General features: G+C 45.8%; 1 pseudogene; it reads right to left on the bottom strand.

Moving 5' to 3' along the window:
* Nucleotides 1–5,488: 5,488 nt before the first annotated feature.
* Nucleotides 5,489–9,900, bottom strand: LOC101024513 (annotated as a pseudogene).
* Between the last annotated feature and the right edge of the window lie 13,982 nt (nt 9,901–23,882).

The following is a 23,882-nucleotide window of genomic DNA, read 5'->3' as shown; positions in this document are numbered from 1 at the left end:
TCCCACAAGTTCTAGGATTACAGGCATGAGCCACAGCGCCCGGCCTTGTTTATTATTTATTTATTTATTTATTTATTTCAGATGGAGTCTCACTCTGTCACCCAGGCTGGAGTGCAGTGGCGTGATCTTGGCTCACTGCAACCTCTGCCTCCTGGGTTCAAGCGATTCTCCTACCTCAGCCTCCTGAGTAGCTGGGATTACAGGTGCGTGGCACCACACCTGGTTAATTTTTGTATTTTTAATATAGATAGGGTTTCACCATCTTGGCCAGGCTTGTCTTGAATTCAGGTGATCCACCTGCCTTGGCCTCCCAAAGTGCTGGGATTACAAGCATGAGCCACTGCGTCTGGCTTATTTATGTATTTTTGAGACAAAGTATGGCTCTGTCACCCAAGCAGGAGTGCAGTTAATGGTAGGATCTCGGCTCACTGCAACCTCCGCCTCCTGGGCTCAAGCCATCATCCCACCTCAGCCTCTCAAGTAGCTGGGACTACAGGTGTGCACCACCACACCAGGATAATTTTTTTTTTTTTTTTTTTGGTAGAGATAGGGTTTTGCCATGTTGCCCAGGCTGGTCTTGAACTCTTGACATCAAGTGATCCACCTGCCTAGGCCTCCCAAAGTGCTGGGATTACAGGAGTGAGCCACCACGCCCAGCCACTGGTTGTTAATCTTTTAAATATCATCTCTGAGAAGAAGAGACCTAGGTAACAGTTTCAGTTCTGTCTGTGGACTGGAAGGAGGTGTTGAAGAGGCCAATTTCTTTCCCTCCCTGCAACCCCTCCTCACAGGTAGAATGAGGCAAGATGGAAAAACAGCTCCTTTAGCCCCTCCTGAATCACCGAATTAACCCTTTAGTTGCTGGACCATATGAATGATTCAGGATTGGCCTTGCTGTCAGAAAGATGAGGTGGATCCACAAGGTGGGGACAGCTGGTGTCAGAGGGCCATGGGATTAAGGACCTCTTTTATTCTCAACAAGCCTAGGTCATTGTTCTCTGAGTAGGTTGGAGATGAGTGGGTTGCTTGCCAGAAGGAGAGCTGGATGTGTCCTGTGCTTATGATCTCCCACATGGCCTGGCTCTGGTTACCTTAATGTCAAGACCCCGGAAAATAGTTTATCTTGTATGGCCTGGCTGCTAGGATGTTAGTGGAGGTAGGGGGTGCAGAGAAGCTGGGAGATACAGAAACCACAGTTGTTCTGTTGGGGGTGTTAGAGTGTAACAAGTTGGATGCAGACTTATAAAAGGCAAGATGAAAGGACTAGGGGAGTCATTAGTAGGAAGATGTGTACCACTGAGTATTCAGTTGACACTTTATGTATAATCATCAATCAGTGGACAGTGGCAGAGGACAGTTAAATACAGAGTCAGAATGCCTCAACTGTTCCTTCCAAATCAGGAGACAGACTGGAGACAGTAGGCAGAAATCAAGTGGCTGGGTAGTCACAGGGCCCAGGCATCTCCCTGCTGAACACCATGACTGGTGTAAACGAGGGACTCCTGTGAAGTGTGCGCATACTATCTACTGCCATCATGTGAAGGATGTAGGTCAGTGATCAGGTCTGGGGTAACCCATCTGAGGTTTCTCTGGGGTCTGGAGAAAATGTTACAGTTCATCAGGTCTTCCAGCCTTGGTCATGGCCAACATACAGGTTTCGTGACTGGCAAACATGGGTGTAGTTCCTGACATGAGGGGTAGTGAGTGCTAAAAACTGACATCAAGATCCTCCTAAGAAGGAAGGTTGTAAATTCAGGTGAAATGGTGGTCTGGATGGAGCAGCAGGGCTAATGTGACCTTTATAACCCATGGAGGAATGACATGGTGTTTTTCAAATATAGTTGACCCTTGAACAACATGGATTTGAATGGCCTGGGTCAGCTTATACATGAATTTTCTTCTGCCTCTGCTGCTTCTGAGACAGCAAGACTAGCTCCTACTCTTTCTCTTCCTTCTCAGCCTACTCAATGTGAAGACAGTGAGGATGAAGGCCTATATGATGATCCACTTCCACTTAATAAATAATAAATATATTTTCTCTTCCTTATGACTTTTTTTTTTTTTTTTTTTTTTACAGGATCTTGCTCTGTCACCCAGGCTAGAGTGCAGTGGCGCAATCATAGCTCACTTCAGCCTCACCTTCCCTGGCTCAAACAATCCTCCCATTTCAGCCTTTGGAGTAGCTGGAGCCACAGGTGTACACCACCACACATGCTAATTTTTAAAATTTTTGTAGAAATGGGATCTCTTCATATTGCCCAGGCTGCTCTCGAACTCCTGGGCTCAAGTCATCCTCCCAGTTTGGCCTCCCAAAGTGCTGGGATTACAGGTGTGAGATTTTTTTGTTTTTAATTGAGATAGGATCTCACTCTGTTGCTGTGGCATGATCACAGCTCACTGCAGCCTCAAACTCCTGGGTTCAAGGGTTCCTCTTGCCTCAAACCTCAAACTCCCAAGTAGCTAGGACCACAGGTGCATGCCACCATGCCCAGCTAATTTTTTTTTTTTTTTTTTTTTTTTGAGACAGAGTTTTGCTCTTGTTGCCCAGGCTGGAGTGCAATGGTGCGATCTCAGCTCACTGCAAGCTCCACCTCCCGGGTTCATGCCATTCTCTTGCCTCAGCCTCTTGAGTAGCTGGGACTACAGGTGCCTACCACCACGCCTGGCTAATTTTTTGTATTTTTAGTAGAGATGGGGTTTCACCATGTCAGCCAGATATCCTGAGCTCGTGATATGCCCACCTCGGCCTCCCAAAGTGCTGGGATTACAGGCGTGAGCCACCGCACCCAGCGAAAAAAAATTTTTGTAGAGATGGAGTCTCACTATGTTGCCAAGGCTGGTCTTGAATTCCAGTCCTCAAACAATCCTGCCTGGGCCTCCCAAAGTGCTGGGATTACAGGAATGAGCCACTACAACTGCCCAGTTTTCTCGTTAACATTTTCTTTTCATAATTTACTGTATTGTAAGAATACTGTCTATAATACATGTTACATACAGAATATGTGTTAAGCAACAATTTATGTTATCTCTAAGGCTTCTGGTCAACAGTAGACGATTAGTAGTTAAATCTGGGGGGAGGCAAAAGTTATATGCAGATTTTCTACTTCATGGTGGGTCAGTATTCCTAACCCCTGTGTTGTTCAAGGGTCAACTGTATGTCCACAAGTTTTTGCTACTTCTCTCTTCAAGAGATGGAGCTGGACTTAGTGACTTGCTTCTAACAAATAGAATAAGGCAGAAGTGATAATAGGTCACTTCCAAGACTAGGTTATAAAAATGTCTATGGCTTCCTTTGTCCTCTGTTTCTGAGATCACTCACATTAAAGGATGCTAGCTGCCATGCCTTGATAACACTTAAGCAGCATCATGGAAGGCCCATGTGGCAAGAGACTGAGGACTCCTGCCAAGAGCTAGCGAGGAACTTAGGCCCCACTTCAACAGTCACATTAGTGAACCATTTTGGAAGTGGCTCCTCCAGTGCCAGGCAAGCCTTTAAATGATGACAGCCCCGGTCAACATCACAGTTAAAATCTCAGGACAGACTTTGAGCAAGAACAAATCAGCTAAGCTAATCCTGAATGCCTGACCCACAGAAACGGTGATACAGGAAATGTTTGTTGTTTAAGCCATAACTTTGGGTATAATTTGTTTTGTAGCAACACATAGATAATGAATATACAAAGTTTTAAAAAATCTGTCAAATTTCCCACATCATCCTTAGTCTGCAGTTCCTCACGCCCTCTCTGAAATGGTACTTGGAAATTTTGAAATAATCCTATGCATTAATTAGGGCTCTCTTCATCATACGTAAGAGCCACAGATCAAACTAGTTGGAGCAAAAGGGGAAGTATCTTACATAAACACTTGAACAGCAGGGGTGCAGCTGGATCTTAGAAATCCCTGAAACCAGAGACTAGAAAGTCAGTTAGAACACATCTAATAGCTTTGCCTTTAGTTCTAATTCAAAACAATCTCAGGAAAAGGCTTTAGTTGGTCAGTTGAAGTTGCGTGCCCATTTCTAAACCAATCAACAGTTGTGGGCAGGACTTCTGTTTCAAGTAATTTTGCATATTAGATGACCTGAAAACTCTCCTGTACAGAGATGTAGAGATTTAAAATATGAAAGTTTCAGTAGAATCCATAGGTTCACACACACACAAAGAAAATATGAAAGAGTCTTAGAGACATAGAGGAAGAAATTACAAGGTTTTGCCTACAGCTATTAGGAGTTCCAGAAAAGAAAAAAATTAACCACACGTATTCAAAGATAGAATAGCTGTTAATTTTCCAAAATTATTGAAAAACCAAAATCCTTAGATTTAGAAAGCCCAATAAATCCTAAACAGGATAAATAAATATAAATCTGTACCTAGACACACACTAGTGAAATTGCAAGATACAAACTTTTTTCTCATGCATCCTGTCCAGGCCTGGTAAGTCTCTTTTGGTTACACTTTCTTTTGTCAACATTCCTCTTAGATTGACAGGGACCAGAAACGGGCATCTATCCCCAGTTATAGTTTGAATATTAGGCTACTTGCTTCGTTGTTCCATTCCTCCCCCAACAGACATAGCAGTCCATACCCCTGAAGTGGGGGTCACAGCAAAGTATCATTTCAACACTGGCAGCCATTAACAAATACACACACCACTGATATTCCCAGCATAAGCGTGCGGCTGGTTCTGCTGAAGGTACTGCTTGTAACATAAACATAATATAAAAACACAAATGCTTTTTTTTTGTTTTGTTTTGTTTTGTTTTGAGACAGAGCCTTCCTCTGTCGCCAGGCTGGAGTGCCGTGGTGTGATCTTGGCTCACTGCAACCTCCACCTCATAGGTTCAAGCGATTCTCCTGCCTCAGCCTCCCGAGTAGCTGAGACTACAGGTGCATGCCACCACACCCAGCTAATTTCTGTATTTTTAGTAGAGACAGGGTTTCACCATGTTGGCCAGGATGGTCTTGATCTCTTGACTTCATGATGTGCCCGCCTCAGCCTCCCAAAGTGCTGGGATTACAGGCATGAGCCACCACGCCAGGCAAGCAAATTCTTTTTTTTTTTTTTTTGAGAAAGAGTTTCGCTCTTATTGCCTAGGCTGGAGTACAGTGGCACTATCTTGACTCACTGCAGCTGCCTCCTGGGTTTAAGCGATTCTCCTACCTCAGCCTCCCGAGTAGCTGGGATTACAGGCGCCCACAACCATGCCCAGCTAACTTTTGTATATTTAGTAGAGACGGGGTTTCACCATGTTGGTCAGACTGGTGTCAAACTCCTGACCTCATGATCCGCCTGCCTCTGCCTCCCAAAGTTCTGGGATTATAGGCGTGAGCCACCACGCCTGGCCTTGTTTTTCTTTTAAAGAACAAGGAGACCAGGCACGTGGCTCACATCTCTAATCCCAGCACTCTGGGTGGCTGACAACACAAGAGGATTGCTTGAGCCCAGGAGTTTGAGGCCAGCCTGAGCAACAGAGGAAGACCCTCCCTACAAAAAAAAAAAAAAAATTCAAAGAATTAGCTGGATGTGCTGTAGCTCCAGCTACTCAGGAGGATCACCTGAGCCTAGGAGTTGCAGACTGCAATAAGTTATGATTCCACCACTACTCTCCAGCCTGTGTGACAGAGTGAGACCCTGTCTCTAAAAATAAACAAACAAATAAATGTCAGGTCTCTGAGCTGGAGCTAAGCCATTGTAACCCCTGTGACCTGCACATATACATCTAGACAGCCTGCGGGAGCCAAGAAGTCTGGAGCAGCCGAGAAACCACAAAAGAAGTGAAACAGCCAGTTTCTGCCTTAACTGATTAACCAACCTTACGACATTCTGCCATTATGACTTGTTCCTGCCCTACCCTAACTGATCAATTGACCCTATGACATTCTTCTGCAGGACCATGGATCTCATGATCTCCCCACCATGCCCCGTGTGACCCCTCCCCTGCTGACAACAGATGACCACCTTCAACTGTAACTTTCCACTGCCTACCAAAGTCCTGCAAAGCTGCCCCTCTCCTATCTCCCTTTGCTGACTCTCTTTTTGGACTCAGTTCACTTACACCCAAGTGAATAAACAGCTTTGTTGCCCACACTAAGCCTGTTCAGATGGTCTTCTAGACGGACACACGTGACAGTAAATAAATCACAATGAGTCTTAGGTGATGCAGACCTTCTTGATGATATCCAGAAGTTTGATCAGGCCAAGAGATGCAAACAGCTTTGATTGTTGGGCATTCCACCTCCTGCATACCTACTTTACTCAGAAGAGCCACCAGTTATGTTCAAAGGGAAGTCTTTGAACATAAGACTTGGTAATGAAGTAAGGGAGGGTCTCTCATCCACTCGCTTTGGCCAAACTAAATAAATCCTTCTCTGCTCCTAAGTGCTGATGTGTCAGTGTTTGGCTTACTGCACATCAGGTACATGAATCTAAACATCGGGTTTCAATAACGCATGTAGGTTATTACAGGAATCCACAAAAGGGACCTTCAAGTTGCATCCTGTGTGTGTTTCTTTGGCCTTTATGACATGCTTTGGAAACACATTAGTCTTATCTGGAGAGCGTGTTAAAACCTTAATCACTGGACCCCATTTTTACATTTATGATTGAGTAGGTCTACGGAGGGACCTGAGAATTTGCATTTATCACTGGTTCCCAGGTGACACAGCAGTTTGGGGCACCATGCTTGCAGAACCACTCCAGAGACCTCTAAATTGGTAGTTCAACCTTAGCTGCATTTAGAAACACTGGGAAAATATGTGTATGTGTAACCAGCTCACATTTAATTGTGACATTTTGAAATTGTACAAGTATTTTGACATCTGCCCCCCATATTTAGTCTCTTAAAATGACGGGAAAACACCAACCAATCACAGGTTTAATTAGTTTAAAAATTTTACCCGTTCAGTTCCTCTTTGTAGCACCTAATATTCCTCTGAAACATGAAACAGACCCAGCAGTGGCCAATAGTAAATTTCTACCCCACACCCTGCAACAGAGTTGAAAAGTTCAGGCTCTCTGAGCATTGTGTTGCAGCGGCACTTTTCCAGAATTGGTACCTCCGCCGAGTTGGGGGAGTTTAAATGTAGCAGTGAAAATAGCTTTTTCTCCTTCAAAGGGAAGAAAGAAAATCACTCCTTAAAACCCAGACGGTCTGAAGATCTGGCTGTGAGGTCTTTCTTCCTGTCCCATCTCTTCAGACCTTTTTTTTTTTTTTTTGGCAGTGCAGCAAGAGGGACTAAAACCTAACTTGAGTTACAAGAAACAAGACAGTGATGGCTATAAAGGGAGTGATCAGGAGCAACTGGGACACTTTACCTCCCACATCCAGTGTTTGTGCTTCACAGAAAAACAACAAAGATAACAAATCCACAAAATGCAACAGCTGGAATTACAAATTTCATTCACCCAAGGGTGGTAGAAGGCAGGAAAGAAAGGTGGGAAGGTAAATGGCACAGGGAGAAAAACAAAATATTCAAATCTGTCCAGTCATAGGGACTGGCAAATGCTAAAAAAATAGCTGTAGAAAAAAGAAAAAAAAAAAAAAACACTAAAAAAACGGTGGTCCTTTCAACTCTCAGTGATGTTAAAAATCCACACACTGGTGTCAGGAAGATTCTGCCTTATGTGCACCAGAGATAAAAAATTTCAATTCCTCAGATAGGGGTTATGCAGAGGGCCCTTGGCAGAATGAATCGTGCCTTCCCTGGCAGGGGGAGGTGAACTGGGAAAAAAGCCTCCTTCCAATCCCACCCATCCCCTTAATGGCAGGTGACTCAGGCCTGCAGTAGCCTTCAGTTTAGGTGGAGATATATGTGGTGAAGGGAACTTCTCTGCAGAGGTTGAGCTGCTCAAGGCAGACTGCAGGTGAGACTGTCTTGTGGAAGAGTCTGTTGCTTAAGAAGACCACCAAGAAGGAGAGATGCAACTCGAAGAGGCATGTTTTGCTGGGGATCTTTGCCTTATTGCACTGATAATGAACAAAGGAAAGAGGATAGAGAAAAGAGAGTCATGGATAATATATGATGACTGCATTGCTGTGAGAAAAGCCAACGGCAAACCACACCCAAAGTAGTAAAGCGAGTTCCTCTCTAAGTTAGACAACCGCTGGTACATTTCAATTCCTTTATTGAACCAACCATATTTGAAGCAGTAGAATGAGTCAAGACGAGAAAAATGCTGGAGAGTAACCAGCTGACCAACAAGATGGGTGGGAAAGAGACTCACAGACATTCCCTGAATGGGGAAAAGAGCCTGCAGCAAAAGAGTGGAGAGCATGGCAGCAGTTATTTTGTGGACACTAGGGAATGGGTGAGGCTTCCTCCCTGATGCTTCAAATGCCAGGTCAGCTGTATCTTGGAATCAAATGGCATTCACAACTTGGCTAGGCATGAACAAGGGGAGCACCCAAAAAGCCCTGGAAATTTATATGAGGAAAAATTCCAGCCATGACCAAGCATCTCCACACAGTGATGGATCATAAGTAATTCACTCTGTTACTCACTGAAGCCCAGGAATAAACACTCGATAAAGCAACAGTAGACTGAACCAGAGCACTCCATCATCCCAAATGCAACACTGGAAAATTCTACTACACTTGCTGGCTCATTCTCTTGCTCCCACTCTATATCCTGGGGTATTCTCTGTGCCAGACCACTGCTTGCCCTTCTTCCACGCTGCTCTTCTCTTTTGCTGGATTGGAGCATCTAGCTGGAGATGGTACAAATACCCCAGATGGAGTCTTTGACTCCCCTGGGAAGGTCCTGGAGAAAGGTTTTGACACTGTCAGCCATGTCTTCACTACCCAAACTATCAACTGTGCAGAGGAGATAGAAGTGCCCCCAAATCTCTCTTCATGAAGGACCCCGCAGCTCTGCCACCACAGCTCCAGCCTGGCCCCTCACCCACCACCACAGGCCCAGTTGACTCCTCTGTGCCAAGCAACCCGCTCCACCGGGGCGCTCCCAGGGCTGGGGTGCTCTGCCCACACTGGCCATGCCTGGGCTGCAGACATGGGGAGATTTTTTTAAATGCAATTCTCTACCCCATTTCAAACTGATTAAATCGGAATCTTGTAGGTGGTGCTCAGGCACTGGGTTTTTGCAATTCACCCCAAGTCGTCCTTCCATGCATTAAAGTTGAGAAGCACTGCTCTAAATTTGTTTTGACCCTGTGGAAAGGTTTCCAACTGATTTCTTACGAAAATAGTAGTAGAAGCCTCTTCTTTAGTTTGTACCAATAAGGTTATAAGGTTGGCCTCTGCCTGACTGGAGGGTGGGGCCATACAAAAAACTGCTCCATCCCCAGTTATCTTTGGCCCCGAGGCTGGCCAATGGTTCCACTGGTTTCAGCTTCCTTCTCCTCTGCCTTGGGATTTTAGAGCCCACAGCTTCCAGCATGACCTGCTAGTTGCTGTCAAGGAGATGACGTTAACCCCGTTATGCGCCGTTTGCTTCTCAGTCTCTCCTCCTTGGGACTATCAGGGATCCTAGAGATGGAGTAGAAATTGTAAATAAAAGTTTCCATCCAGACCAGTGCCTCTCAGACTTGAAGGTACATACAAATCACCTGGCAAGCCTGTTAAAAAGAAGATTCTGATACTGTGGGACTAGGGTAGGGCCTGAGAGCCTGCATTTCATTTTATTATTAGTATTATTATCTTTTTAAAATTTTATTTTTCATCCTCAATGTGTCACAACAAGCCTATATTTCTAACAAGCTCCCAGGTGGTGGAGAGCTGTTAGTCTGAGGGCCAAACTTGGAGAAACGAGGACCAAATCTCTTATTTCCCCCATCGACATTAAAGATTGTTAAGAACCAGACAGGGCACAGTGGCTCACACCTATAATCCCAGCACTTTGGAAGGCCAAGGTGGGTGGATCACTTGAGCTCAGGAGTTCAAGACCAGCCTGGGCAACATGGCGAAACCTCATCTCTACATAAAATACAAAAATTAGCCAGGCATAGGGGCACATGCCTGTAGTCCCAACTATTGGAGGGGCTAAGCTGGGAGGATGGCTTGGGCCCAGTAGGTCAAGGCTGCAGTGAGCTGCGATTGCACCACTGCACTCCAGCCTGGGCAACAGAGTGAGACCCTATCTCAAAAAAAAAAAAAAAAAGGATTGTTAGTGGGAACCAGGGGATGTGAAAGGACTGGACCCTATAAACGTAGCCCAAGGTAGAGAAAGAGTGGTGCTGCTTTCCTCTCAGTTGCTTAAGCATGGGTGACAGAGGCATGATTGGCGGTTCCAGCAGGAACTTCTGGTGAGATTTCATCTCCTGTGGATAGGTTTGCCTTGAGAACAAGGTGAGGGACATTGGGGATAGGAGGCCAGAAAAGAGGGTGTGAACCAGAGCAGGGAGAGGCTTTGGTGTCATGCTTCAGAGTTCTGAAGTTTCTTGTTTGTGACAGAGAAATGCCAATGAGCTTAAAGCTTGGAGTGGGCAAGCCTTTTTTTTTTTTTTTTTTTTCCTGAGGCGGAATTTCACTCTTGTCACCCAGGCTGGAGTGCAGTCGTGCAATCTCGGCTCACTGCAACCTCCACCTCCCGACCCGAGTTCAAGCAATTCCCCTGTCTCAGCCTCCCAAGTAGCTGGGATTACAGGCACCTGCCACCATGCCCGCCTAAGTTTTGTATTTTTAGTAGAGATGGAGTTTCACCATGTTGACCAGGCTGGTCTCGAACTTCTAACCTCAGGTGATCTGCCCATCTCGGCCTCCCAAAGTGCTGGGATTACAGGTGTGAGCCACTGCGCCTGGCCCAAACTATTTTTAAAAAGTTATTATTGTGCTGGGCTCTGTGGTGCCACTGTAGTCAGGTAGCACTCAGAAGCTACTCAGAGGCTGAGGCAGGAGGAGCTCTTGAACTCAGGAGTCCGAAACCAGCCTGGGTAACATAGTAGGACCCTGTCTTTACAAAAAAATTTAAAGAAAAAGAAAAGCTCATATTATTGTATCCACGGTCAACTCTGAAAGCCTTTTTATTGTTAGCATTTAAGCAACTGCTTAATGAGAAAGTGAGAAAGAGCTATACCATCTTATATGTGATCAAAATGCTTTGTTTCTTCCAGCCAGCATAACTCTTGAACCAGTTTTTATAGTGAGGAGACCAAATAACCTTTTGACAAAAAAGAAAGGAAAACCCCCAAAGCATTGGCAAGTCATTTCCAAGTAGGCATTTCTGGTCAGATTTCAAGCAGGGTCACCTAGAACTATCTCTAGGCAGCAGAGCAATTCTGGTGTCTGCAGATACCTCAAGACCTTGGCCTTTGTTCATTGCTCATCTGTCCTGAGGCATCGGGAAATCCATACCACAGAGAACTCTATGTAGGTGAGGAGCATAAGAAAGCTCTCAGTCAAATTTCAAGCCTCGGTCAGCATCAGAAACTCCACACTGGGGAGAACCTCCAGTGAGTGCGGGTAAGCCTTCTCCCTCCACTCCACCCCTGCTGCTCACCCAACAATGCAGTCACTCAGAGGAGGCTATACCTGTTCTGGTTATAGAAAGTCTTTAGAGTGGATTTCAGGCCTTGGGAAAGGTCAGAAATCATGCACTGGAGTGAAATTCTATGTGTGTAGTGAAGGTGGGAAAATGTTCATTCATTCTGAGTTCTGTTCTTGGTGCCCACCAGCAAATCCCCCTGGGGAGAAGCACTCAGTGCAGTGACTGTGGGAAAGCCTTCCTCTGGGTCAGAGGTCTCCTCTCACATCACAGAACCACAGTGGGGAGAAGCCTGCAGGGAGAGTAGCAAAGCCATAACCCACTGCTACCTTAGGCTTTCTCCCAGTGTGGATTCCTTGTCAGGTTTCTGCTCCAGCTGAGGCTTTCCCACACGCCCCACATTCACATGTTTCTCTCCAGTGTGGTCGCTGTTGCAGGCACAGCTTCTGGTGCCCACTTCAGCCTTTCCCATAGTCAATGCCCCTCAAAGGGCTTCTCCAGCCCTGCCCTGAGTTGCACCATGAGGCCCCTTGCCCTATTGAACGCTCCCTGATGTAGACTCTTCGATGGGCAGCAAGGGCTGAGCTCCAGGTTGAAACTTTCCCATGCTCATTACATACATAGGATTTTTCTTCAGTGTGCACTTGCTGATGTTGCCTAAGATCTGAAATCTGGCTGAAAGATTTTCCACAGCTTGGCAAATCTTCCTGGGGAGTCTAACCCCAGAATGTCTCCTTTAGTGGGCCATAAGGGATAGAGCTCAGAGTGAAGGCCTTCCCACACTCACATTGACAGAACCTTACCCCACTGAATTCTCTCTCGATTATGAAAAGCTGAATACAGAGGGAACTCTACCACATTCATCATATTTATGGCTTTCTGTTCTGTGGAAACCTTGTGATGCTTAATTAAGTTGGAGCTGGAACTGAATCTTTGTCCAAATCTCTTATATTTCTGGCCTCCCTAACTTGTGGAGGATTTTTGTTTTTAATCCTTAGTTGTTTTCATATGAGATCTCTTGCTACTTATGTTCTTTCCTAAAGGATTTTCCCATATCTTTTCTAAGTTGTTTTTCATTTCACAGGCTGCTCCAGATTCAAACATCTGTTTTTCCCCTGATATTAATGTCAGTGAATTTATCATCATATTCTGAACCAGAATCAACATCTTGCTCTGAGTTCTGTCCTAACCCTCTGCCAATAATAGAAAAGGCAAACACCAGAGACATATAGTAAAGTTACTAGAACATTAGTGGGGCCCTTTGAGAGAGTAAGTCAGAGACCATTCTGAGACTCGGTGCAGAGAAGATGGAATGAATGGAATATGTCTTGAGAGCACACCAAGGAGATGGGGTCAGCAAACCAACTACAAGGAATCGAACTCTTGGGTAGCAAACAAGGGAAGGCTAGCAAGTGATGAGGGAAAGCCAAGATAGGAACTCTCACAGTAGAGAACTGTACGGGGAGGAAAACTCTGTTTTATCTTCCTGATGAGAAAGCTTACTTTGACAACTGCCCTTCCCACCCCCTTTCTAAAGTTCCCCAGCAAAAGAGGGGCCGTTGCTAATTGGATGAGTCAGAGTCCCAGATGTCACCTGGCCAACCTTATTTAGTAGACATGATAAATGTTGGTTTTAAAGCTGGGACCCTTGTTGCCCTCTCTTTGTGTGACTTTGTTCTTCTACTATGGGACAGGGCAGAGGGTAAAAGCCTGAGATTTGGTTGCAGCCTCCAGAGGGCAGTAGAAGTCTTACATGAGTCTGATTGAAAAAGCAGGACAGCCTACACTGACCTTCATGGTTTCTTGGTATGATTATTAATGGCAGACCCTTTCATTCACTCATTTTTATTCTACAGAGTTTCCCAGTTTGGACAATAAAGTATGGTCATCCGAGAGCCATGTCATTAAACTGATCTTCAGCAGGGGGCCTGAATTAGGGAAACAGGTGACAACTCAGTTAACGATGAGACACAGTTGGTAAGTTCCATTTCCTAACGGGCTACTGTTCTTTGCATGGATCTCCTTTGGGAATTCAGCACAGAAGAAGTGGGACTGGCAGAGCAGGAGTCAGTCTTCCTGGATCCTTGGTCAGAATATTTCGTTTCTAATACGGGACAAGAGGAGTGATTCTCTGTTGGACTGGGAGGCCCAATAATTAAATTGGGGCAAGGGATGGAAATAAGAACATTCAAGGCCAGGCGTGGTGGCTCATGCCTGTAATCCCAGCACTTTGGGAGGCCGAGGCAGGTGGATCACCTGAACACAAGAATTTGAGACAAGCATGGCCAACATGGTGAAACCCCGCCTCTACTAAAAATACAAAAATTAGCTATTCGGGAGGCTGAGGCAGGAGAATCACTTGAACCTGGGAGGCGGAGGTTGCAGTGAGCCTAGATTGCACCACTGTACTCCAGCCTGGGAGGCAGAGTGAGACTCTGTCTCAGAAAAAAAAAAAAAAAAAATTCAAAAGGAATACAGTCTTTGAAAGAATGATAAACAATGCTTTCAATGGGGAGAGGCTAGGGGCCATGAAGAGGGAGCTATCTCTGTGTCCTAAACCAGAACGCTCTGCATGTGAGGTGGGCCCAGAAAAGATGAAGGAGACTCTAGAAAGAACCAGTGTGCCTACGGGTATAAGCCTACTAAGTCTCCCTGTTCCTGATTTTTCCACTCAATTTTTACTGCACCAAAGAGCAGACAAGGAGGAATATAGGAGAGAAAGCATGGGACATAAAAGACACTACTATAGTCTTACAGAGTCCGAGTCTATCCTTAATCACAATGTATGCAAACATGTTATGTTTCCTTATTAAAAGGAAGGAGGGAGACAGAGAAGAAGGGGGGAGACTTTTTACAAGAGACTTACCTATAATAAAACCAAACAATAGAAAAGGTTGAAAAGAAAGGAAAGGAAAAGGGTATACCAAGCAAGTTCTAACAACAAGAGAAAAAGCTGTGTAGAATTATTAATATGAGACAAAACAGGCTCTAAGGCTAAGCCTTTAATGGCCATAGAATGGAATATTTCTTATTGATAAAAAACGAACAATCAATCCCTAAGTTGTTGAACAATATCCATGTCAGGAAACCTAGAAGTTACTCTTTTTTTTTTTTCTGGTTTTTTTTTTGAGTTGGAGTTTCACTCTTGTTGCCCAGGCTGGAGTGCAATGGCACAATCTCGGCTCACTGTAACCTCCTCTGCCTCCTGAGTTTCTCCGATTCTCCTGCCTCAGCCTCCCAAGTAACTGAGATTACAGACATGCACCACCATGCCTGGCTAATTTTGTATTTTTAGTAGAGATGAGGTTTCACCATGTTGGCCAGGCTGGTCTCCTGACCTCAAGTGATCCACCTGCCTCGGCCTCCCAAAGTGCTGGGATTATAGGCCTGAACCACCGTACCCAGTCTAGAAGTTGCTCTTAATTCTCCACCCTCTCACATCTAAAACATTAGCAAGTCCAGTTTATTTTTCTTCCAAAATACATTGTAAATCCACCCATTTCTTTCCATCTCCACAGCACCCCACCCCTGGTCCTGGCCACCATCTTTTCTCAAATGTACTCCTGCAATGCTGCCCTAATTGGCCTCCTGACACTGAAATTAATCTCCCCCCAGCAACTTCAAATTGGTTAACCTGACCAACATGGTCTTCAGCAGGCAGGCCTCTGCCCAACTCTGACTGCACCTCTGACATTGTGACTGTCATCTAGGCACAGTGGCCTCCCTTCTGTCACCTGATCAGCTCAATCAGTTACATCTTGAGCCTTTGCAGCAACTTTTCCCTCTGCACATAATGCTCCTCTTTCACACCTTCAGGGGTATAGCAGTCCTTTAAAATTCAATTTTTAGTTTAAATGGCACCCTCTAAGAGAGGAGGGTGAAAATTTTCAATACTTGTTAATATAGGAGCTTAAGAATTACTGTAATTGTCTTCCAACCTATTTGTTACCTTTATAAATAATCATCTGATGATATAGACTACTAACATTAATCTGTGAAATGTTGAATTATGATGAAAACAGAGAACTGAGAGGCTGGGCACGGTGGCTAATGCCTGTAATCCCAGCACTTTAGGAGACTGAGGTGGGAAGATTACTTGAGGCCAGCAGTTTGAGACCAGTCTGGGCAACATAGTGAGACCCCTGCCTCTACAAAAAAAAAAAAATACAAAAATCAGCTGGACATGATGGCACACGCCTATAGTCCTAGTTACTCAGAAAGCTGAGGAGGGAAGACGGCTTGAGCCCAGGAGGTAGAGGATGCAGTAAGCGATGATTGCACCACTGTACTCCAGCCTGGGTGACAGAGTGAGACCCTGTCTCAGAGACAGTGAGAGCAAATGGGGGTCGGGGGGAACACTAAGGATTCTCCTTCAAATAGTACAATTTATTTCTTTTTTGTTTTTTTGAGACGGAGTCTCGCTCTGTCGCCTACGCTGTAGTGCAGTGGTGCGATCTCAGCTCACTGCAACCTCTGCTTCCCGCGTTCAAGCAATTCTCCTGCCTCCCAAGTAGCCTCCCAGGTAGCTGGGATTACGGGCATGAGCCACCACACCCGCCTAAATTTTGAATAAAACAAGTATAGTTACTTGTTTTATCTCCACTAGATGGCGCTTCTATCCTGGTGTATCCTGTTCGTGACTCTTTTTCAGAACCCTGGACAGTGCCTGGTGTACAGTAAATGTTCAGTAACTATTGAATGATTTGTCATAAACTTACATATACCCTGAACCTATCAGCACAGCTTTAAAATATATAAGGCAAATTGGTCTACAAAACGATATAGACGAGTGTGAGACCAACTCACACCCCTTAGAAACATACTAGGAAAACCCAAAACAACAAAGAACTGTTTAAATGCAAAAGTAGAATGAGTGCTTTTACCATCTGTATTTCTTTTTTTTTTTTTTTTTTTTTTTGAGACGGAGTCTCGCTCTGTCGCCCAGGCTGGAGTGCAGTGGCCAGATCTCAGCTCACTGAAAGCTCCGCCTCCCGGGTTCACGCCATTCTCCTGCCTCAGCCTCCCAAGTAGCTGGGACTATAGGCGCCCGCCACCTCGCCCGGCTAGTTTTTTGTACTTTTTAGTAGAGACGGGGTTTCACCGTATTAACCAGGATGGTCTCGATCTCCTGACCTCGTGATCCGCCCGTCTCGGCCTCCCAAAGTGCTGGGATTACAGGCTTGAGCCACCGCGCCCGGCCTACCATCTGTATTTCTGAATTATTTTTTCACAATTAATATGTATTACTTTGATAAATGAGATTACATTTTGCTTTATGTTCCCTTCTCAAATTGTGAAGTCTTTTAGTATGGTTCTACGGAACTCATCAAACCTGTTCAGGGGTGTTAAGTGCACACCAGGATGAAAGGTGACAGGAAGGTGCATAACATTAGGATTGTATTTAGGGTTATTCTTTTTTTTTTTTTTTTTTTTTTTTTGGAGTCTTGCTCTGTCGCCCAGACTGGAGTGCACTGGCATGATCTCGGCTCACTGTAACCTCCACCTCCCAGGTTCAAGTGATTCTTCTGCCTCGGCCTCCCAAGTAGCTGGCATTATAAACTTGCACCACCATGCCCAGCTAATTTTTGTACTTTCAGTAGAGACGGGGTTTCACCATGTTGGCCAGGCTGGTCTCGAACGCCTGACTTCAGGTGATCCACCAACCTTGGCCTCCCAAAGTGCTGGGATTACAGGTGTGAGCCACCACGCCCTGCCTGTTTAGGGTTATTCTAAAAATCATAACTTCTTGGACGTAAAAAAGTTCTATACATGGCTAGTAACCCCTTCTGCAGCTGAAACTGGCTACAAATCCCCTTCTGTCACCCAGAGTGACCAGAATTGTGTTCTGTGAGGGGCAGGGTTCACTGGACAGCATGAGATGACATGCCAGGCTGAATTCTGTCCCTGCAGTGGAGGCTACTCTACAATAAAGTGACAGGAAGATCTGACTTAAATGCCCTGCAGAGCTCCATTTCTCCCACCATCTGGTTTTGTAAGGAAAAAAAAGTGTCTGTGTGCTTCTATGTATTTTTTTTTAGCACTCCTTAATTTAAATGTCTATAAAAAAAAGACCAAAGCTTAACTGGTTATCTTTGAAATATAATTTCTTTTTATTTTCTTCTTTTACTTATTTATATTTTCTTATATTTCTACAATAATAAGTCCAAATTAGGTGGCAAAGAATGATATAAAAGAAGCATGGTATCTGCCAAATCAAATTCTCTGGATGAGCTAATGCCCACCCAAGGGGCAAGTTGAGGAAAGGAGGGTGCTGTTGACTTCTGGTCCATTTCTAATCTGTCCTGAGCATTGGTAAGGCCAGGGGCTGGACAGTGGGCTCTTGGAGTGGACTCCAGTCTCAGGCCAATGTACTCAGTACTTCCATCAGGAGAGTAGGTGGCAACTGGCCCCTCCATCCACAGTAACTTTTGGGCAGCTACTCTGACCACTGTGGGAAAGAGTTTCTGGGGTGCCAGTTGAGTTGGTCTCCCCTGTGTGAGACACCCATGGGGAGCCATGGGCGGCCTCTACAGAGAAAAGTCTCCTTATTGCCTTCATGTTTTTATGCCCTGGGAGCATAACCACTCAGTGGCATTCCACAAGTTGCTCAAGGAGATAACACTCCCTTGAAGCAGTGGGGTATAATCAAACATCTTGGCTCCTCCTGAAACCTGCTCCCACCTGTTTCAGTCCTGATAAGTTAAAGATCTTAAGTAGTTTAGACACATGCCTTTGCTCAAGGAAATACACAGAAACCACCACTGCTGTACATCTTATTGAATGACTCACGAGTTCTCCTTCACTGATTAATCATTTTCCTCATCCCTTCCTACCCCTCCCATCTGCCCTAAGAACAAAGAGCTTGTAAACCAATAAATTAGGCGGAGCCCGAGAGCTCTGGGCTGTGAGCAAGCCTCTGACACTACCACTCCCGTCCCCTGGACCCGCCTTTTAAACACTTATTCTGTCTCTTTCTAACTCCTTTTTCTCCGTTGGACTCGGAGTACCCGCAAGGTGGTGTGGGGCTGGTTTCCCCAACAATCACTGTAACAGATAAGGAAACATAAATATGCTTTCTCATAACTTGTCATCTGCACTAGATTTAACAGCAGCACCAGTGATTCTGCAGTGCCCTACAGGCACTGGAGCAGGCCGACGTTAGGCATTTCTACAAACCCAAAACCTCATTTCCTTTGTTCCCTCTCTTGATTCCACCAAGGGGTGCTTCTGTTTGAGGACTCATAGGGGAGCCAAATAAAGAACATATTGGGCCCGTATTTTTAAATTATTTTCCTTATGATGTTATTGCAAATCACAGACAATCTTCCTGGGGATAATCCAAAATGTTCATTGCTTTTCTTTCTAGTGTGGGCAAACTAAATTTCTGTGATTGAGACCAGGACAACTTGGTCTCAATAGATGTTCCCTTCCAATAGGCCTGGTAGATGTGAATTAATGTCAAACTGACTGAACTGCCCTCCCTCCAGCTGCCCCTGGCCAGACCAAGCAGCTACAAACGTGCTCCCAGGAGGAGTGGGACTTCCTCCCATCCTTTTCACTTGGGTTCTTTCTTGCCCCCTCTTCTACTTTACTCCCAGTTGGACAGAACCACTCACCCCCAAGCCCCACAACAACGGAACCCTCCCAGGCCAACCCCTTTAGGCCTGGCACCAGCCCAACCAGCATTCATGCACATCACCCTGCTGGCCCACTAAAAACATTGCCCCCTCTCTCTGGGAAGCTGGGAGATCTTCAGGGCTCTTTGGTCTTCTAACTTCAAGATCTTAAAAGCATGGTTGCTGTATCCATTGCAATAGCTGAGTGAAATTGGCATGGAGTTCATCTGCCTGCAGACACAAGGGAAACTGAAAAGAACCAACATTTGTTGAGAATCTTACTGTGCACCTTGCATTGTGTTTGGTTCCTTGGCATTGCTATCCCATTTATTCCTCATGGCCACCTAAGGATAGCTATGCCCATTTTGCAGATAGAAGAAACTGAGGCTCAGAGAGATGACTCCCCACGCCCAAGATCACACACTTCCTAATATTAGGAAAAGTTACATTAGGAGTTACAGCGTCGAGAAATGATCCTGTAAAGATGCATTATAGTTTCTCCTCCAGAGGAAAGTTTTCTGGGGATTCTTTAGTCCCATTATTGCTGGGTCCCTGACATCTTCCAAGTCCAGCTTGTGCCTAGTCATTGTGGCTGGACAGCCCTGCTGGTTGTTCTTATTTACTAGAATCATCCCAGAAATGGTGACATTACTATGTGGTCTAAACATTGCTAGCTCCACACAAAGGTGCCGTGGCTCAGCCAACACATTGGAAGGGCCTGCTTCACTCCTTAGCTGCTGTCATCACCCAGAGGCAGTAACTTCTCTCATAACCTTGGGGCTAGAGCAGCTTTCCCAGGAAAAGCATATGACACCAAAACTCCTCTTTCACCACCTTCCCAACGCTTCTAGATTCTCTTTTTATTCCACCTACACAGAAACCATGTGGGAGATCAGAAGCCTTCAGTGACCTTCGGCCACATCTCCACATCTTTTCAAAAATCTCATAAGGATGGTTGTATTAGTCAAGGTTCTCCAGAGAAACAGAATAAACAGAAGATTAGATGAAGATATAGATGCACCAAGAGAAATTTATTTTAAGAAGTTGGTTCATGCAATTATGGAGGCTAAATCTCACGATCTGCCAACTGCAAGCTGGAGACCCAGGTAAGCTAGTGGCATAGTTTGAAGGCCAGAAAACCATGGAGCCAATGGTGTGGATTCCAGTTTGAGTCTGAAGGTTCGAGTACCAGGAGTGCCAAGGGAGGGAGAAGATCAATATCTCAACTCAAGCAGTCAGGCAGAGCAAGAACTCAACCTTCCTGTGCCTTTCTGTTCTTTCGGTTGAGGCCCTCAGTGGATCATGCCCACCCACACTGGGGAGGGCCATCTGCTTTATTTAGCCCACCAATTCAAGTTCTAATCTCTCACAGACACATCCAGAAGTAATGTTTAACCAGATATCTGGGCACCCTCTGCCTAGTAAAGTTGACACGTAAAATTAACCACCACAATGATGGTAGATTAGTTTCCAAAATTCAACAAGGTCTTACATCTTTACCACTCCTGACCTATAAGTTAGCCCGAAACAATGAACCCCTTCCTTTTTTTATGATATTGAAAATTACATTGTGATATCCTACCTTGTTTTAACCTGACTGACTCTCTTAGCTGAGAGAGCCAGACAGATTCCATTTTGGTTTCTTCGCTTGTAGCCCCTTGCCCCCCTCTCTTAAGGACATAACTGGTGCAAGCTGACTCCAAGCACATCCAGCAATGCGCTTTCTGATAAGATACTGAGGCAAGCTGCACCAGCAGGTCCTGAGAATGCACTCGGTTGGTGGTACCCAAAGCCCCTGCGTTTATCTCTTTGTGATAATTTAAGCCCCTGCACCTGGAACTGTTTATGTTCCTGTAACTGTTTCTGTAACCATTTATTTTTTAAATTTTTGCCTGAACAAAAAAAATTGTTTCAGCTAGACTCCTCCTCCCCTATTTAGACCAAGGTATAAAAAGAAATCTAGCCCCTTCCTCGGGGCAGAGAGAATTTCAAGCTCTAGCCGTCTCTCGGTCGCTGGCAATAAAGGACTACTGAATTAGACTCAGAGTGTGGTCTTCTCTCTATAACTCGCTCGGTTACAACATTTGGAGTCACCAGCGAGATCCACCACTGGGTGAGGGCCGGACTCGTTCCCGGCTCCCCCGGACAGATGGTGGGCTTATAGGGAAGGTGCCACCTGAAGACATTCCAGGGCCCCACAGGCCACCGTCTTCCAGAGGGGAACGGATCAACTGCTGGCACGCCGAACCAAATTCAACTCCTGAGTCCTCAGTCTCTGGTCCCGGGAAGGTAAGTCAGATCTGACTCTGTCTCTCTGGGAAGGAAACGGCCCTGATGAGGGTCCTCCCTCAGACTCTGCCCACATGCCAGGACGCTGGAGGACAGATTCCTGGTTTCTGTCAGGATTCTCTGTTAAGTCTAGTCTCTCTCTATCTCTATATCTTCTCCCTCTCATTCAGGTCTCCAGGAGAACTCTGTTTTAGAATGGGTATAAAAACTGTAATAAACTCTGAGTGAGTGAGTGAGTGAGTGAGTGAGTGAGTGAGTGAGTGAGTGGAGTTCAAGGGCTTGCACTTGAATTTCCAGTTTGTAGCTCCACAGTGAAAGCTACGGAGTTCGAGAGGGCCCTCACCTGTGGTTCTGTGGCAACCTCGTAAGGCTTAGGGCAGCATCGGGCATAGCTCGATCCGAGCCGGGGGTTTATACCGGCCTGCCAATGCCAAGAGGAGCCTAAGTCCCCATTAGGGGAGCGGCCAGGCGGGCATCTGACTGATCCCATCACGAGACCGCCCCCCCCCCTCCATCTGTCTATAAAAAGTGCCATACTTGTTTATATACCACAGTGTCTATTGTCCTGTTTGGTGTCTGTCTAAATTTCGTATGTCAGGTCGTTGATACTGCCCAAGACGACTGGGCAAGGACTTCTTCAAGGTCCTTATACAGATTTTCTATCCCAGGAGGTCAAATTCCTCATCAGTCAGTTGGGCTGGCCATCCCAGTCCTGACTTTTCTGTCAGAAACAAATCAGGTGTTGTTATGGGGAAGGGTGTGGAAGACATTCGTCCGTTAGGGATTTCTGGCACCATAAAGATTGCTGGCATTTGGATTGCCACACCCCACGCCCCCAGTGACTGGTCCACCTCCTCCTTAGACCAGTGGTGAATTCAAAATAGCCACCCTGCTGACCTCCTTGCTCACCTTTTCTGTCATCCTGTAACTTTTCCCGTGCCCTTAAATAAGGCACCGTGAAGAGAAGCCTACACCCATACTGCTCTACTCCATCTGGACTCTTATTTTACCCCTCCGTGGCTACTTCCAACCTTTGGGAAGAGCTGAGTGGCCCCTTTCCTCCTCATCCTCATCCCTTACCCTACACATCTCTTTTTACGGTGTTGCAGCAAGTCCAGCGCCTCCAAGACTTGGCTCTGTTCTTCCTCCTTAAACCCTTGAAGGAAAGGGCCGAGTTTGAACTTTTTGCCTTCAAGTCATGGAGACACCAAAAATATTTGGGCTATAAGTCAAGAAGGAGGGGGACATCACTTAGGTCCCACTGGCCGAGGATCCCTCAGACCCACCTCTTTTCCTCTCCCTAGATCTCGAAGCTTGAGGAGACAGGACTTATGTGGCAAGAAGCGTTGGCTATAGTTGTTTTCCTACGTCTTCTAGCTATAATACTTCTGTTCTTCTGATACTATAGCCCCCCAGGCCATGAATATCTCTGTCCGTGCTGGGTTTAATATTTTTGTTCAAACCTTGTTAATTGCCTCCAGAATGGGAAACTCTTCTTCCCAGCCCCGTAAAGATTGGAGCCCTCTCCAATGTATGTTGCAGAATTTCTCTCTAGGCTTCTCAGATGATTATGGGGTCCGCCTTAAAAAAGGCAAACTCCGGACACTCTGTGAAGTAGAATGGCCACAGTTCAGAACCAGGTGGCTCCCAGAAGGGTCACAAAACCTCACAGCTGTTCAGGCTGTGTGGCAGGTCGTTGCTGGAACTCCCGGTCATCCCAATCAATTTCCCTACATTGATCAATGGCTAGATTTAGTCCAGAGCTCTCCTCCACGGCTCCACTCATGTGCCATTCATGATCCTACCTCCAAGGTCCTTTTAAGCCAGACCTGACTTTTGCCCCGACCCTCAGCTCCCTCGGCTCCTCCTGTACTACCTCCTTCTGAAGAAGGGGAAAGTTTCCTTCACCCATTTCCGCTGCCCTATAACCCTCCTCTTCCCCCAGAATCTTCCCTTGTCTCCTCAACTACATCCCCTGTGGCCTCTCCACCTATATCCTCCTGATTACGGCCTCAACCAGAGGAGGTGGCCCCCCTTCTCCCTCTGAGAGCAGCCCAAATCCCTCCAGGCAGTGAGCGCTCTGCTCCATTTTTAGTTTATGTCCCCTTCTCTACTTCTGACCTGTACAACTGCAAGGCTCATAATCCCCCTTTTCTGAAAAGCCCCAGGTCTTAACCTCACTGATGGAGTCCATGCTCTGGAGTCATCAGCCCACCTGGGATGACTGTCAGCAACTCCTTTTAACCCTTCTCACCTCTGAAGAGAGGGACCGTATCCGAAGAGAAGCCAGAAAGTATTTCCTTACATCAGCCGGTAGACCAGAGGAGGAAGCCCAAGACCTCCTTGAGGATTGGGCTGATTGGGATCCAGACCCCTGGGGTGGGAAGAGAGCTTTGGATGATTTTCACTGGTATCTCCTTGTGGGTATCAAGGAAGCCGCTCAAAAACCCATGATCTGTCTAAGAACACTGAAGTTGTCCAAGGGCCTGCTGAGTTACCAGGAGCGTTTTTAGAACAACTCCAAGAGGCCTATCGTACT

The sequence above is a fragment of the Papio anubis genome, chromosome 2 (assembly GCF_008728515.1).
Source record: "Papio anubis isolate 15944 chromosome 2, Panubis1.0, whole genome shotgun sequence".
NCBI classification, from domain to species: domain Eukaryota; kingdom Metazoa; phylum Chordata; class Mammalia; order Primates; family Cercopithecidae; genus Papio; species Papio anubis.
This window is presented reverse-complemented; position numbering and strand designations above follow the sequence as displayed.